The 14,467-nt window shown below is 38.1% G+C and overlaps 1 protein-coding gene across 1 annotated transcript in view; it reads left to right on the top strand.

Moving 5' to 3' along the window:
* Positions 1-9,408: 9,408 nt before the first annotated feature.
* Positions 9,409-14,467, top strand: part of LOC102808381 (insulin-like peptide 7) — a 29,067-nt gene continuing 24,008 nt past the window's right edge. Inside the window, exon 1 of the mRNA XM_006815088.3 lies at positions 9,409-9,445. The gene's annotated coding sequence lies outside the window, so the exon portion shown is untranslated. The remainder of the gene's footprint in view (positions 9,446-14,467) is intronic.

Below are 14,467 nucleotides of genomic sequence, written 5' to 3' on the forward strand. Positions count from 1 at the left end.
ACATGCACGCCATGCGCTTCACTACTACGATACCGCTTCACAGGCTCCCCACAGTGCTGCCTCCGCCACAGTGATGCAGCTTTTAGACAAACACAACTTATAGAAACGCCAATGACTTCAATATCATGTTTAATTATAGTTTATAAGGTTATGAAGCTAACGTGTGAAATGCTTGTTAAATAAAGTTGGCAACATTTTTTTTTCTTGTACTTCATTTAAGTGCGGGGTGAAAGTTTTTGTTATAGTGTATACTTATCATAATGTGATGTGCAAACATCGTGTTATGGTATGCGTTTGTCTATGATGTGCACCCGTTATGTTATGTCGTGCAACTATCATGATGTGGTGCGCACACATCGTGTTTTGTTGTGCACTCGCCATGATGCGCACCCGTCTTGTTATGATGTGCAAATATCATTTTATGATATGTGTGTTCATATTGGTTTGGTATGGTTATACTTACATTTAAATTTCTTTACAATTTTGTTTTCTATATACATTTTAATTATTAAGAGTTTTTTGATGCATAAAATTGTAGACAAAGCTATACTACGAAATTAATTTGAAGTTATTGACAAAACCAAAAACGACTATCCCAAATCGACTGTAAACATTTTGGTTTTGTAGTATATATTGTGTTCATGGTCTGTTTACTTTTACGAGTATATTGTTTCACACATCAATAAAATCGATGGCTTTAACAATATTAGTAAAACAATGATGGAAGCAGTAATTAGAAAAAAAATACTCATTTGTACATTTATTTTGTATAAAGATGTAGTGAATATGTCATTAGCTTCTGTTACTCATCTATCGTTATCTGTCCATTTCAAGTGTTATATTACTCCAAAACAGACACAGTCTACGCAAGAAAACTTTCTAAGAATGTATAGGTTTGATAAGTTTTGGTCACTTGGATTTATAGAGCATTCGTTCAATTTCCAAATGGTTTGAAAAATCAATTGTCCGGATAGCGTTTGCTAACATCGTACCAGGGCTTCACGTAAAGGTACTGCGTTCATACATGGTATAAATTCAGGAATCGACAATTAAAATTAATATAGTCGGAATAGATAGGTTCTAGGCTTGTCTTAGCCTTGCATTCAGTCTCTTGTTTTGTTTTTTTTCAATTAAAGCGGGAGGGTCGTCACCTGCGCACGCGCGGGAATTGAGTCCCAAGCGACGATAACAACACACGCTAAAACGCAAAGGCTCATGGGTAGACGCTTGTTTGTAAACAATGACACGCTATAGCCATCTAACACATGCGCGGGTACCCCAGACCATTCGTCCCGGTGTTATCGCTATCGCCACACGAGACTCCAGCTTGTCTCCTATACAATTTTCCTTCCGCCCACTTAATTTTAATATTCATATGACCTTTGCACTGACATCGATAGCCAATCGCATTCGACCGCGGACGTCACTCTAAATAAACAACTGAATAAATTAATATACCATATTTGGAAGATAGCGGGTAAATTCAACGTTGTTGGTGTGTTCCTTCGGGTTCCGAAGTCGCACGAAACGAGTTCATGTTCCGTTATCTTTCGCAAGTAAAACAGGTCGATATGTATTAAACATGGCATTTGTTTTCTTGTTTTAACCCCCTTATTACGCAAGCTTCCGTCGAAGTGGTGTTTTTTTCGACGATTTGTGGCATGTTGCAAAACGAACGAAACATTGCGGCATTCTTAGCGGTGGATAAGGGATTGACTATGTCGTCACATTTATGTCTCGTTTGAAAGAGAATAAACAACCGCTCAGAAAAATATGTTGCTAATATTTAAGTGCGGTGCCTTGAAATCGCCTGCCCGACGTCCAAATTTCAAAAGGATGTTCGATTTGCAATGACGACCGTTCATATGTACTAGGCGACGTTACTAATTACTACTAGAGTCGGTGTTTGCATTAAGAATTATAGAACAAAAGATCAGCAAAGCGGTGCTTTTGTCGGCGATTTTGTCAAAGGGAATATTGATAAAATGTTGCAAAACAGAATCGCGAGTTGGGTGAAAAATTGCGCCGGCGGCATTCTCAGCGATGGCGACACCCCAGAAACACCGTGTCACGGTGCATTCGTGCATCAGTACACCGAAGAAATACATACATATTGTTGCGGACGACTATTGTAGACTGTGTTCGTGTAGTCTTCGAGTTTGTGGACAGTTAAAGTCGTGTGTGAATTTATTCAAGCCAGGAAAAGCAGGAGGGATAACTTATGGAAATCGTCTTTCCAATTTGATTCAGTGCGACGTTGTGAAAGGAGCGACTCTGTCGTCTCATCTATGTCTAGTTTGTAAGAGAAAGATTGATAGCGCAGAAAAATCCGCCAATAATGTAAAACAGTGGCGTGAAATTGTCAGTCATTCTAATATCTCCCAACCTGTGAACGAAAGGGTTAAGCGTGCTGCCTTGAAATCGCCTGCCCGACCACGTTCGAGTTCAAAACGACGTTCCATAACATCGATGTGTTTTAAGACACTGTCCACTGCTGATGCGACAATTTCCTTAGAAATCATTTTGATTTGATTTATGGATGGCGAGCACCGACACTCCGATCCGATGAACTAATCAAAACTAAAATGGCGCGTGTCACGTGACTTTGTTTACTAAAGATAGCGTGGGCGTTTGATTGACACTCAACTCATTAGTATTCCACCAATCACAGCTACATCTACTTTCTGGATGTGCGCAGTCAAATTGTATAGGAGACAAGCTGGAGTCTCGTGTGGCGATAGCGATAACACCAGGACGAATGGTCTGGGGTACATGCGCGGGTGACGACTCTCCGCTTTAAATCAAATGTCATGGGAGTGTGTAAATGGCGAAAGCCCGGTTATCGCGATATAAACAATGGCGCATATTATTTTGTAGCGGCGCTGTTACACCACATTGTCCAATCACAAGCCTTGTGTTCTTCTTGGTTTTTTTGTCAAGAGAATGAGGAATATCAAAGAATATGACTTTAACGGTGTGATTGGTTGAAGGCTAAATATATTTTCAGCGTGTGTATTTTGTTCATTCAAGTAGGATATGATCGTCCGCCAACATGACTGGGCAACGTGGTGGACAAATCTGCGATAGAGGCCAACGTTATTTGTACTCAGTTAGCTGTCCAATCAAAGATTTATGGCCTATTCGTCGATTTATTTTATATTTTCTGTCTATTCAAGCAAAAATAACAAAAATACACGAAAGGTGAAATATTATATTGCAACAACTTGACTATGTGACTAACCGAAATCATGGCAATATGCGCCACAGCCCGTGATCAAAATGTCAGACGTAATTGCCTCGAAAATCATTGTCCGACAACATTTGTCGATTAAGCGGTATTTCACAGACACTGACATCAGGCGGGGAAGCCGTCACCTACGCAGACGATCATAGCGTGTCGTTGTTTACTCATGAGCCTTTGCGTTTTTAGCGTGTGTTGTTATCGTCGCTTTGGGCTCGATTCCCATAGATAATAGTTGTGTACACATCCCGATCTGTGGCACGCTGCAGGCAAGAGTGTGGATTGCGAATCCTGCTATTTGATTGGCGGAAAATATGTATCTATGTTAGAACTGGGGCGTAACACATCATTCTCGTCTCCACAAGAGGTCCGCATATGAAAACCTGGTAACCGCTAAACGCGCTGGCAACATTCCAAACCCGACGTGGGTGACATCAAATCATCGGGTACTTCACGTGTTCGAATCAACACAATTTAATAAGCAACTTGCCACCAAATTCGATAAGAACACCGGTAGAGTGGTGTTGCTGGTTCCATGATCGGTAGGTCCAATGCTACCTGTCCCGATCTTACCTGTGTTGAAAGACGAAAAGGGTGCCGATCCATACCATAAGCACAGACGCAGGTGGTGATCAAATCCACTGGACAAGCTTCATTCGCGAACGGGTGCGACTTGTTCATCCTCCACATCTTCTTGTTGTCGATCTTGTCGAGCTAATTAAATTGCTATACCGTCATTGAGATGACACAGCCCTGCCATGTAGTTCCAAACATGGAATATGTATTCCACGGGAAATACACTACTACATGTACAATCAACACTGGCGCCTATAGTCCCATAATTCATAAATATAATGTGAGCCTATCTAACAGAATCGTCGATTTTCAACGTACTTAAAAACCTACAAAATGTTGTATTCATGTGCAGAGTGTAATCGCTACAGTTGTATTCATATGCAGAGTGTAATCACTACAGTAGTATTCATATGCAGAGTGTAATCGCCACAGTTGTATTCATATGCAGAGTGTAATCGCTACAGTTGTATTCATATGCAGAGTGTAATCGCTACAGTTGTATTCATATGCAGAGTGTAATCGCTACAGTTGTATTCATATGCAGAGTGTAATCGCTACAGCGTATTCATATGGAGAGTGTAATCGCTACAGTTGTATTCATATGGAGAGTGTAATCGCTACAGTGTATTCATATGCAGAGTGTAATCGCTACAGTTGTATTGATATGGAGAGTGTAATCGCTACAGTTGTATTGATATGGAGAGTGTAATCGCTACAGTTGTATTCATATGCAGAGTGTAATCGCTACAGTGTATTCATATGGAGAGTGTAATCGCTACAGTCGTATTCATATGCAGAGTGTAATCGCTACAGTGTATTCATATGCAGAGTGTAATCGCCAGTTATATTCACATGCAGAGTGTAATCGCTACAGTTGTATTCATATGCAGAGTGTAATCGCTACAGTTGTATTCATATGCAGAGTGTAATCGCTAGTTATATTCATATGCAGAGTGTAATCGCTACAGTGTATTCATATGCAGAGTGTAATCGCTACAGTTGTATTCATATGCAGAGTGTAATCGCTACAGTTGTATTCATATGCAGAGTGTAATCGCTACAGTTGTATTCATATGGAGAGTATAATAGCTACAGTTGTATTCATATGGAGAATGTAATCGCTACAGTGTATTCATATGGAGAATGTAATCACTACAGTCGTATTCATATGCAGAGTGTAATCGCTACAGTGTATTCATATGCAGAGTGTAATCGCTACAGTTGTATTCATATGCGGAGTGTAATCGCTACAGTGTATTCATATGCAGAGTGTAATCGCTACAGTGTATTCATATGCAGAGTGTAATCGCTACAGTGTATTCATATGCAGAGTGTAATCGCTACTGTGTATTCATATGCAGAGTGTAATCACTACAGTTGTATTCATATGCAGAGTGTAATCGCTACAGTTGTATTCATATGCAGAGTGTAATCGCTACAGTTGTATTCATATGGAGAGTTTTATAGCTACAGTTGTATTCATATGCGGAGTGTAATCGCTACAGTTGTATTCATATGGAGAGTTTTATAGCTACAGTTGTATTCATATGGAGAGTGTAATCACTACAGTCGTATTCATATGCAGAGTGTAATCGCTACAGTGTATTCATATGCAGAGTGTAATCGCTATAGTTGTATTCATATGCAGAGTGTAATCACTGCAGTTGTATTCATATGCAGAGTGTAATCGCTACAGTGTATTCATATGCAGAGTGTAATCGCTACTGTGTATTCATATGCAGAGTGTAATCACTACAGTTGTATTCATATGCAGCGTGTAATCGCTGCAGTTGTATTCATATGCAGAGTGTAATCGCTACAGTGTATTCATATGGACAGTGTAATCGTTAGTTATATTCATATGCAGAGTGTAATCGCTACAGTAGTATTCATATGTAGAGTGTAATCGCTACAGTTGTATTCATATGCAGTGTAATCGCTACAGTTGTATTCATATGCAGAGTGTAATCGCTACAGTTGTATTCATACGCAAAGTGTAATCGCTACAGTTGTATTCATATGTAGAGTGTAATCGCTACCGTTGTATTCATATGCAGAGTGTAATTGCCACAGTTGTATTCATATGCAGAGTGTAATCGCTACAGTTGTATTCATATGCAGAGTGTAATCGCTACAGTTGTATTCATATGTAGAGTGTAATCGCTACCGTTGTATTCATATGCAGAGTGTCATTGCCACAGTTGTATTCATATGGAGAGTGTAATTGCCACAGTTGTATTCATATGCAGAGTGTAATCGCTACAGTTGTATTCATATGCAGAGTGTAATCGCTACAGTTGTATTCATATGTAGAGTGTAATCGCTACAGTTGTATTCATATGCAGAGTGTAATCACTACAGTTGTATTCATATGCTGAGTGTAATCGCCACAGTTGTATTCATATGCAGAGTGTAATCACTACAGTTGTATTCATATGCAGTGTAATCGCTACAGTTATATTCATATGCAGAGTGTAATTGCTACACTTGTATTCATATGCAGAGTGTAATCGCTACAGTTGTATTCATATGCAGAGTGTAATCTCCACAGTTGTATTCATATGCAGAGTGTAATCGCCACAGTTGTATTCATATGCAGAGTGTAATCGCTTCAGTTGTATTCATATGCAGAGTGTAATTGCTACTGTTGTATTCATATGCAGAGTGTAATCGCTACAGTTGTATTCATATGCAGAGTGTAATTGCTACAGTTGTATTAATATGCAGAGTGTAATCGCTACAGTTATATTCATATGCAGAGTGTAATTGCTACTGTTGTATTCATATGCAGAGTGTAATCGCTACAGTTGTATTAATATGCAGAGTGTAATCGCTACTGTGTATTCATATGCAGAGTGTAATCACTACAGTTGTATTCATATGCAGCGTGTAATCGCTGCAGTTGTATTCATATGCAGAGTGTAATCGCTACAGTTGTATTCATATGCAGAGTGTAATCACTACAGTTGTATTCATATGCAGAGTGTAATCGCTACAGTTGTATTCATATGTAGAGTGTAATCGCTACAGTTGTATTCATATGCAGAGTGTAATCACTACAGTTGTATTCATATGCTGAGTGTAATCGCCACAGTTGTATTCATATGCAGAGTGTAATCGCTTCAGTTGTATTCATATGCAGAGTGTAATTGCTACTGTTGTATTCATATGCAGAGTGTAATCGCTACAGTTGTATTCATATGCAGAGTGTAATTGCTACAGTTGTATTAATATGCAGAGTGTAATCGCTACAGTTATATTCATATGCAGAGTGTAATTGCTACTGTTGTATTCATATGCAGAGTGTAATCGCTACAGTTGTATTAATATGCAGAGTGTAATCGCTACTGTGTATTCATATGCAGAGTGTAATCACTACAGTTGTATTCATATGCAGCGTGTAATCGCTGCAGTTGTATTCATATGCAGAGTGTAATCGCTACAGTTGTATTCATATGCAGAGTGTAATCACTACAGTTGTATTCATATGCAGAGTGTAATCGCTACAGTTGTATTCAGTTGTATTCATATGCAGAGTGTAATCGCTACAGTTATATTCATATGCAGAGTGTAATCGCTACAGTTGTATTCATATGCAGAGTGTAATCGCTACAGTTATATTCATATGCAGAGTGTAATCGCTACAGTTGTATTCATATGCAGAGTGTAATCACTACAGTTGTATTCATATGAGTATAATTGCTACAGTTAACTTTACAAAACGTATAATCCACCTTGAACCGAGGTTAAGGATGAGTAGACTTATTCACGGTGCAGAGGTACATATTTATTATTCGATTATTGGGATTAAATGAACGACTGAACCATTATACATTCTGATTTCGGTTCTGGCCAAATGAACTCGTTATAAAGGTATTTTCAATGTCACATGGTAGGCATTGAATTAATGATGATGGGAAGGCAGCGGTGCATACAATGTTTCCTTTTGTATTTACGTAAATTATCCCCAGTTCAGCGCTGCGTGCAAGGCAAAGCAAATGATTGCCGAATCTTTCAATTTTACCGTTTTCGTCGTCGTAATTGCAACTCGTGGTCTTGTGTTTATAAATGTAAACACCACAGTTGTGGAAAGCACTTCCTAAACCGAGGCTGAAGGTCAAGTGTATTTATAAACACACTCTAACTCATACGATTACCTGACGGTTGGAGTGCTCCTGTTCGACCGCTATTGTCGAATCCTTGTTTTCGGGGACGGGGTCGGTTAATTATCGATGTCTTCCGAGTAGGCGTACTTATACTGCAAACTTGATGACGTGATATACAGTCAAGTGTGTATTTCTCTAAGAAATGAACATCAGATATCAAGATGATAAACGCAATATTGTCGGAGAACACAAAACAAAGCAATAAAAATCGTAAAAGAATTAAAATCAACAATATTATACATCAAAAATTAGTTTAAATACAAATCTTGTTTTGTACAATGATTCATTTTTTTCTCCCAGTCACAGTCTCAATATTTTTGAACTCATAGGGAATAATTTTAAATAAGTTAATTCTTTTATAAATGTGTTCTTGTGGAGCACCCTTGACTTATAAACTGGGAATTTCACAATCATCAATTCCACATATAGTTATTTTCACAGAACAATTGAGTATTAGTGACAGATGATTTTCAACATTTGATCTGCAAATATTCCGTTCAAATCCAGAGTGCTGCTCAACAAAAACATATGTACCCAAGTAAACGAACATTTTTTTTTGAAGAAAGACACTAGTAAACAAAACAGAGTGCTCTCCTCTTGCAAATGCTGACAAAACACAATATTTTACTAGTAAATGATTTCAAAAGATTTCGAACATTAACGCTGCGTTATCGAAAGCATTACATTTAAATATGAAGTATTTTGTTTCTGAATATGACGAGAATTTCGATCGGCTTCTTTTACTTTACGCATTTCAACATTTTCATTTCATTTCTACGGTGTTCCGTGATGTGATTGATGAGACATGCGCTCGACTGACACGCAAACGGAAAATAGTCTTCATCTTATATCATCATGCTCAGACATCAACGTCGCAATCTTGGCATCGAGCTTCAAAGGAAACATCCGCGTGGCAAAGTGGGTGTGCGTGTATATAATACAATTTTTAAGAAATGGAAAAATGCATCTGCCACACGCAAAACCTCAAGCTGGAAATTCAAAAGATAAACAAGCCTGTTGAGGTGAAAACGGACACCACGAACACTGTGTCGTGTTGGTCCTAAAGGGTTACTGAGTGCTGGCGGCCAATCCACTCGTGCGCCTTATCCCCGGCATCGCACTTAGCAACAGGTGTGTCAGAATCTTCAATGAACTAGGGAGTTAATTTCCGCTTCGGTTTATAATTTCAAGGAAGCTCCGTGGCCATTCTCTTTTATGTACATGTGCAACGACATAAAGTCAATATTACCAATGAAAAGCGGGCATCGTTGACATACAAACCTTAGTCAGTGTAAAGGTGGCGTACATATCTTCAGCAGAGCGCTAGCACCGTATGGATACTGGTTGAATCGAACTCTGTGATCCACTAGTTCGGGAAGACAGAAGTCTCATCTTTTGCTCCCGTCGCTGTTTATACAAACCACGTACGGGGAAATTTCGAGTTTGGCTGGACAGAACACAGGTATGCGTACCCTTCATTATAGTAGAACACGTGGCTGGTGTACATGTTAAACGATTGCTATTACGTTTTTTTCTTTTTTTTGCCTTCTACTCTTTGATGTATCATGGTTTTTGCGTGGATGCGTGTGTGCTTCCGTACGCGTGTGTGTGTGGTTTTCGTGTGTACTATTCTTGAAACACCCTTCCTCACGAAACACATTGTACAGCGACGCAGGATTTCAGATCTATGGTCACCTGAGTGGATTTGGTCATTTTAAAGTAAACAATTAGGTGTAGGTGATGACAAAGTCCCTGTCTGACTCTAGAATCTTGAAACGTATTACTCTGAAATTATTTGTTGGTATGTCCGAAAAATCGCAAACACGTTGGCGAGAGAATTGAATACACCTCGTACTAGTAGATGTTCTATTTTAGAGCTGTTACGCGCGTTCATTTGTTCCAGGCTCTACTACAAACTTACTACCGTTTCATACACCCAGGGCTTCAACAGTTACAAATCATCTCCAATTACGAGCTGTGTTCACATCTCCGAGCGGAGACACGTCACGTGTTCGACGTCGTGGAACCAAAATGGCCCTCAGCCACCCATAAATCGTACATCATAATAAGGAATTTAAATTGTCAGCCATTTTGAATCGACGAAGAGATCAAAAATGACGTGCAGAAAGTCGGGTCGAGTTTGCAACAAGTTTGAAGATGCTCTGTTATAAAAAGAACACAGAAACCTCTATAGTATATCCACCACTTGATTGAATGTATAATCCATTGTGTTGCTTTGTCATATTCAATCCGTAATATAAGTCACTTCATCACAAAGTCGCAAATAAAAACAAATGAAAATATGACGATTGCCACAGTTGTGGGCTCCGATTTTTTTCAATCAGGTCCCTAAACAAAATGGCGCGCATTAGTAAACATTTACCCGCTGTATTGAAACAAAGACATGAGATCGCTGTTCAGTAAAGGGAATAGGAAGCGATCACAAGACAAGCTGGCGAATACAGGAAAATCATTATAATTTTTGTTCTTAATGCATTTTGAAGAAATGTTTTCAAATGCACCCACATAATACAGGAACCACAATAATAGCCCTTAACCCGGACTCATACGATACTTTTATTATCCAAAAAGTCTTGGCTATAAACTGTTGAAATTTTGTAGAATTGTGCATAGCGGAACATACTCAAAAAAACGATTTCAAAATATAGATAACAGTTGCAAAATTATCTCTTTTGAATGCTTAGCAAGATTTAGCAAGGCTGTACATAAATAATAAAAAAACATGGTGAAAAAAAGAAATGACGGGATCTCCATATTATGCACTGTATTTAACTTTTTACAAAACGATAATACATTTAAATTTGAAACTGTAACAACCATTTTAATTATGAGCATTAGCAAACTTCTTACTGAGTGAATTGTTATGCAAATTAGCAATTATCACAGCTTCTTTTTTAGAGCACATTCAAGAACTTTAAAAACAAATAGCTCCTAGACGCTTTGAGCTTTTGTTTTGAAATTTTCACAAATGATTGACAATGTGTTTATCTTCAAAACGCCGTCGGGGCATTGTTTTTAGTTGAATAGTGTTACAGCAATCGTACAGACAACTAGCCTGGGTGTTAATTTATGCATAAACTTGAAGTAGTGAAATTTGAGCTGCTGCCCTGCAAAATTGACAACTGGTAGACAGTTTTCAAGACGGCGCTTTCTTTTTAGTAAACAGATGTACGCAAAAAATAATTTTGACAGGAAACATAAGCATGGTTTAGAAGCTATTTTTTTTAAAATCACTTTAACCAAAAAAGCACATTTTTGTGCATATTTCAAACTACAGTGTCCATAAAAATAAAATACTAACAAAACTTTAAAATTCATACAATAAGCTTTCCGAAAATATATAGTTTTGTGGACAAGGGAGGTCATCTTGGTTTCTTAATTAACTAATTAAAATACCTGTCAGGTAAACTGCATCTCTACCTTAATTATAGCATATAAGATAGTAAAGACAGTTGCCTCCCGGCTTTAGAAACTAAACAACTAATCTTTAATACATGGGCTCTATGTTCTTTGGATGGAATCGATGTTTGTGCCAAATCTTTGAAAAATTGAAATTGCGCCAAAAATAGAACGACACTTGCTCTCTTAAATTAAACATTGGTTCATCGACTCGTATACTGTTCAAATATACATCACTTTAACAAATAAACCCACATTGATGAATAGTGTGACTATTTGACGCATGCGCACTCGCCCTAGATGCTGGATGGTAATGATGGCGCCTACGTGTCTTTGGGTGAAATTCATATGTTAACGCCAAAACTAAGTTGACATTTCGCCAAAAGCTACTACTCCTATCACGAGGGAAGAAACATTAACTAAATATCTGCAACCACACTTGCGCTCTTAAAATAAAGCATAATTCATTGACACAGATATTGTTAAGATACAAATGAGTTCAACAAGTAAACCCCAATATCTTGTGAATTGTGTAACTTTTCTGCGCAGACGCAGTACGAAGTACGTACGTAGAAGTTCTGCGTCACACTGTTCTATCATTCTATTTTAAACAAAACTGAGCGGACAGTCATTTAACACAAATCGCTTCATTTCCCGCCTTTTCCTAATCCACTTTCATAGCAGTTTTCAAACAGATAGTTAATAATAATTTCGACAGATTATGAAAATAATCTAAAACACAAAGTTAAAATGAAGCCATTTGTCGATCTTCAATAAAGGAAATTTTGTAATAATTGTTCTCAATTGTTCAATAGAAAAAAAACAGTCTCGTCGATTACAGCCCATTCAAACGAGTGATATGTAGAAATAAACATACATACATGCAATGTTTCAGTAATATGCAAATTATTTAAATTGTCTCAGTGTATCGTAACACTCCACTTACGTAGGTGGTTGTTGTGCTTGTATATGTAAATTTGGACTCACAAAATTACGTTATTTCTAATATCATTGATTTAATACTAGTATTGGTATTTCCGTGACATTTACATACGTGACATTTACATACGAATAGCCATACACATATGACTGTGTGCACATCTAGTCCATTTCACACATACACTTATTATCGAGTAAATATCATCTTCTATAATTGATTTCTAATGTTGTCTAGCATAATCATACTTATTGATTCAGTATTGATTAGGTCAGATGCTACAAAAATTATAGCATTCGCGATACTGTGGATATTCTACTGTTTTCTAATTGATTCGCCATCGAAGACTTTGGATAAGATTTGGATACACTAGAACCGATTTTCAATTCCAGTAAACTTCGAAAAGCTATACACGACGTCGGTAAAATACTAGGCGATACTTTCTATACAATGCTGCGTAATAGTTGATATCGTATTATTGCCTAATACCTCATCTCGACGGAAGCGACATTCCTTAGATAGCACAATATGTAATATATATGTTACATAAGTAATACATACATAAGCATTAACGTCGCCCCTGGCTTTCTGATTTGGGCAGCACTATCACAACCCCTTTAAGATTGAGATAGACTTATAAAATTTAAACCCTGAAATAACAGACACATTTCGGAATCTGCAGTTTGAATGTGAAAAACAATATGCAAATATACATAAAGAGGGACTGTTCGTGCTATTTTGAGAAGAAATTAGATATTTTATACTAAAGTATACGACGAGAAAATAACATCGTCACGATCGTTAATGTCGGCCACTGGATTGCGCATTAGAAATTTGTACACCAATTCGTGCCAAAAAAGTTGTTTGTTAGAAGAAAACGGTCGTATAATTTTGTTTTGATGTTGTCGTCAAATTAATCGCTTTCCGTCGAGAACGTTATATAGTGTGACTGTGTTTCTTTTTCCCAAGTCGCGCTTTATGTTTGAATATTTTTTTTCTATGATAAAAGCGAGTGACGAATAAGGACATAACACATAAAGCTTTGCAATCCTTATTTCTGCAAAATCCGTGTAGATTTTTTACATCACAAAAGAAAAATTTAGCAACTTTTAAAGCTTGACGATCATCACAACGCGTCGTGTTGCACGAAGACGAAAGATTACTTCAAAGTTGAGTTTGTGATGTTTTTGTCGACTGTAACTGTTTTCACCGGCTCTTCGAGCGGCGTTCCACAGCAGCTTGCGCAGAGCCCAAAGAAATACATGGTACAGTGGCGCGCGTCTTGGCAACTTAGAGCGTTCTATGACGGAGCGCGACACAGCGCGACGACTCAGAAGCTTTGCCATTGAAAACATACAAGTGCATGGTGGAGCAACGATGACGTAGTCGGTATGTGGTGGCTCCAGCGTCATTAGTGTCGATGACCGTTATTGACCGGAGACGTCAACTCTAAAAATAATACTAAGCGTAATAACCTTGTGAGTCAAACACGTACCAGGCATGACGATCACGTGACACCATGGAACTATCTTTTCCATTGAAAGTTTGAAATTATCGGTTATCACGTGACTGTGTCGACTATAAGTAACACAGTCGTTCGGTTATCACGGAAAGATCTCGATGCCCGCGCGACAAGTCCAATCTGAAATAGTAGCACAATTCGCGTTACTAGGCAACAACGGAATTATTTGTGAGAGCGAAGTTAGATACGTTCATTTGATTAGTACATTACCGGGGTTACCTGACGGGGGGGGGGGGTTAATTCAACGTGTATGCGCATTAAGATATTATAATAGCATATTTACGATTCATAAACCAAGTATTGTTTACACTAATGACGAATATGTGCCGAGGTAATTAGTATTGTTTACCGGTGACAATGTGGTGATAGTCAAAACTACTTTTTAGTAATTGACCTGTTAGTGATCGATTGTTTTAATCCAGTTGACGTGATTTCGTTCGGATGAGAATTAAAGCATTCGTCGCATATCGCTTTTCACATATATCAATGCTGCCACAGTGCGTTGTGCCAGTTTTACAAGCGTGGCGATATTTTGCAGAATTTTATCCACACCAAGCCAAATATCATAATCATTTTTTGACACGGCGGGTTACGCGATTTAACAA

The sequence above is a fragment of the Saccoglossus kowalevskii genome, chromosome 12 (assembly GCF_978046115.1).
Source record: "Saccoglossus kowalevskii chromosome 12, keSacKowa6.1, whole genome shotgun sequence".
In the NCBI taxonomy this organism is placed as follows: domain Eukaryota; kingdom Metazoa; phylum Hemichordata; class Enteropneusta; family Harrimaniidae; genus Saccoglossus; species Saccoglossus kowalevskii.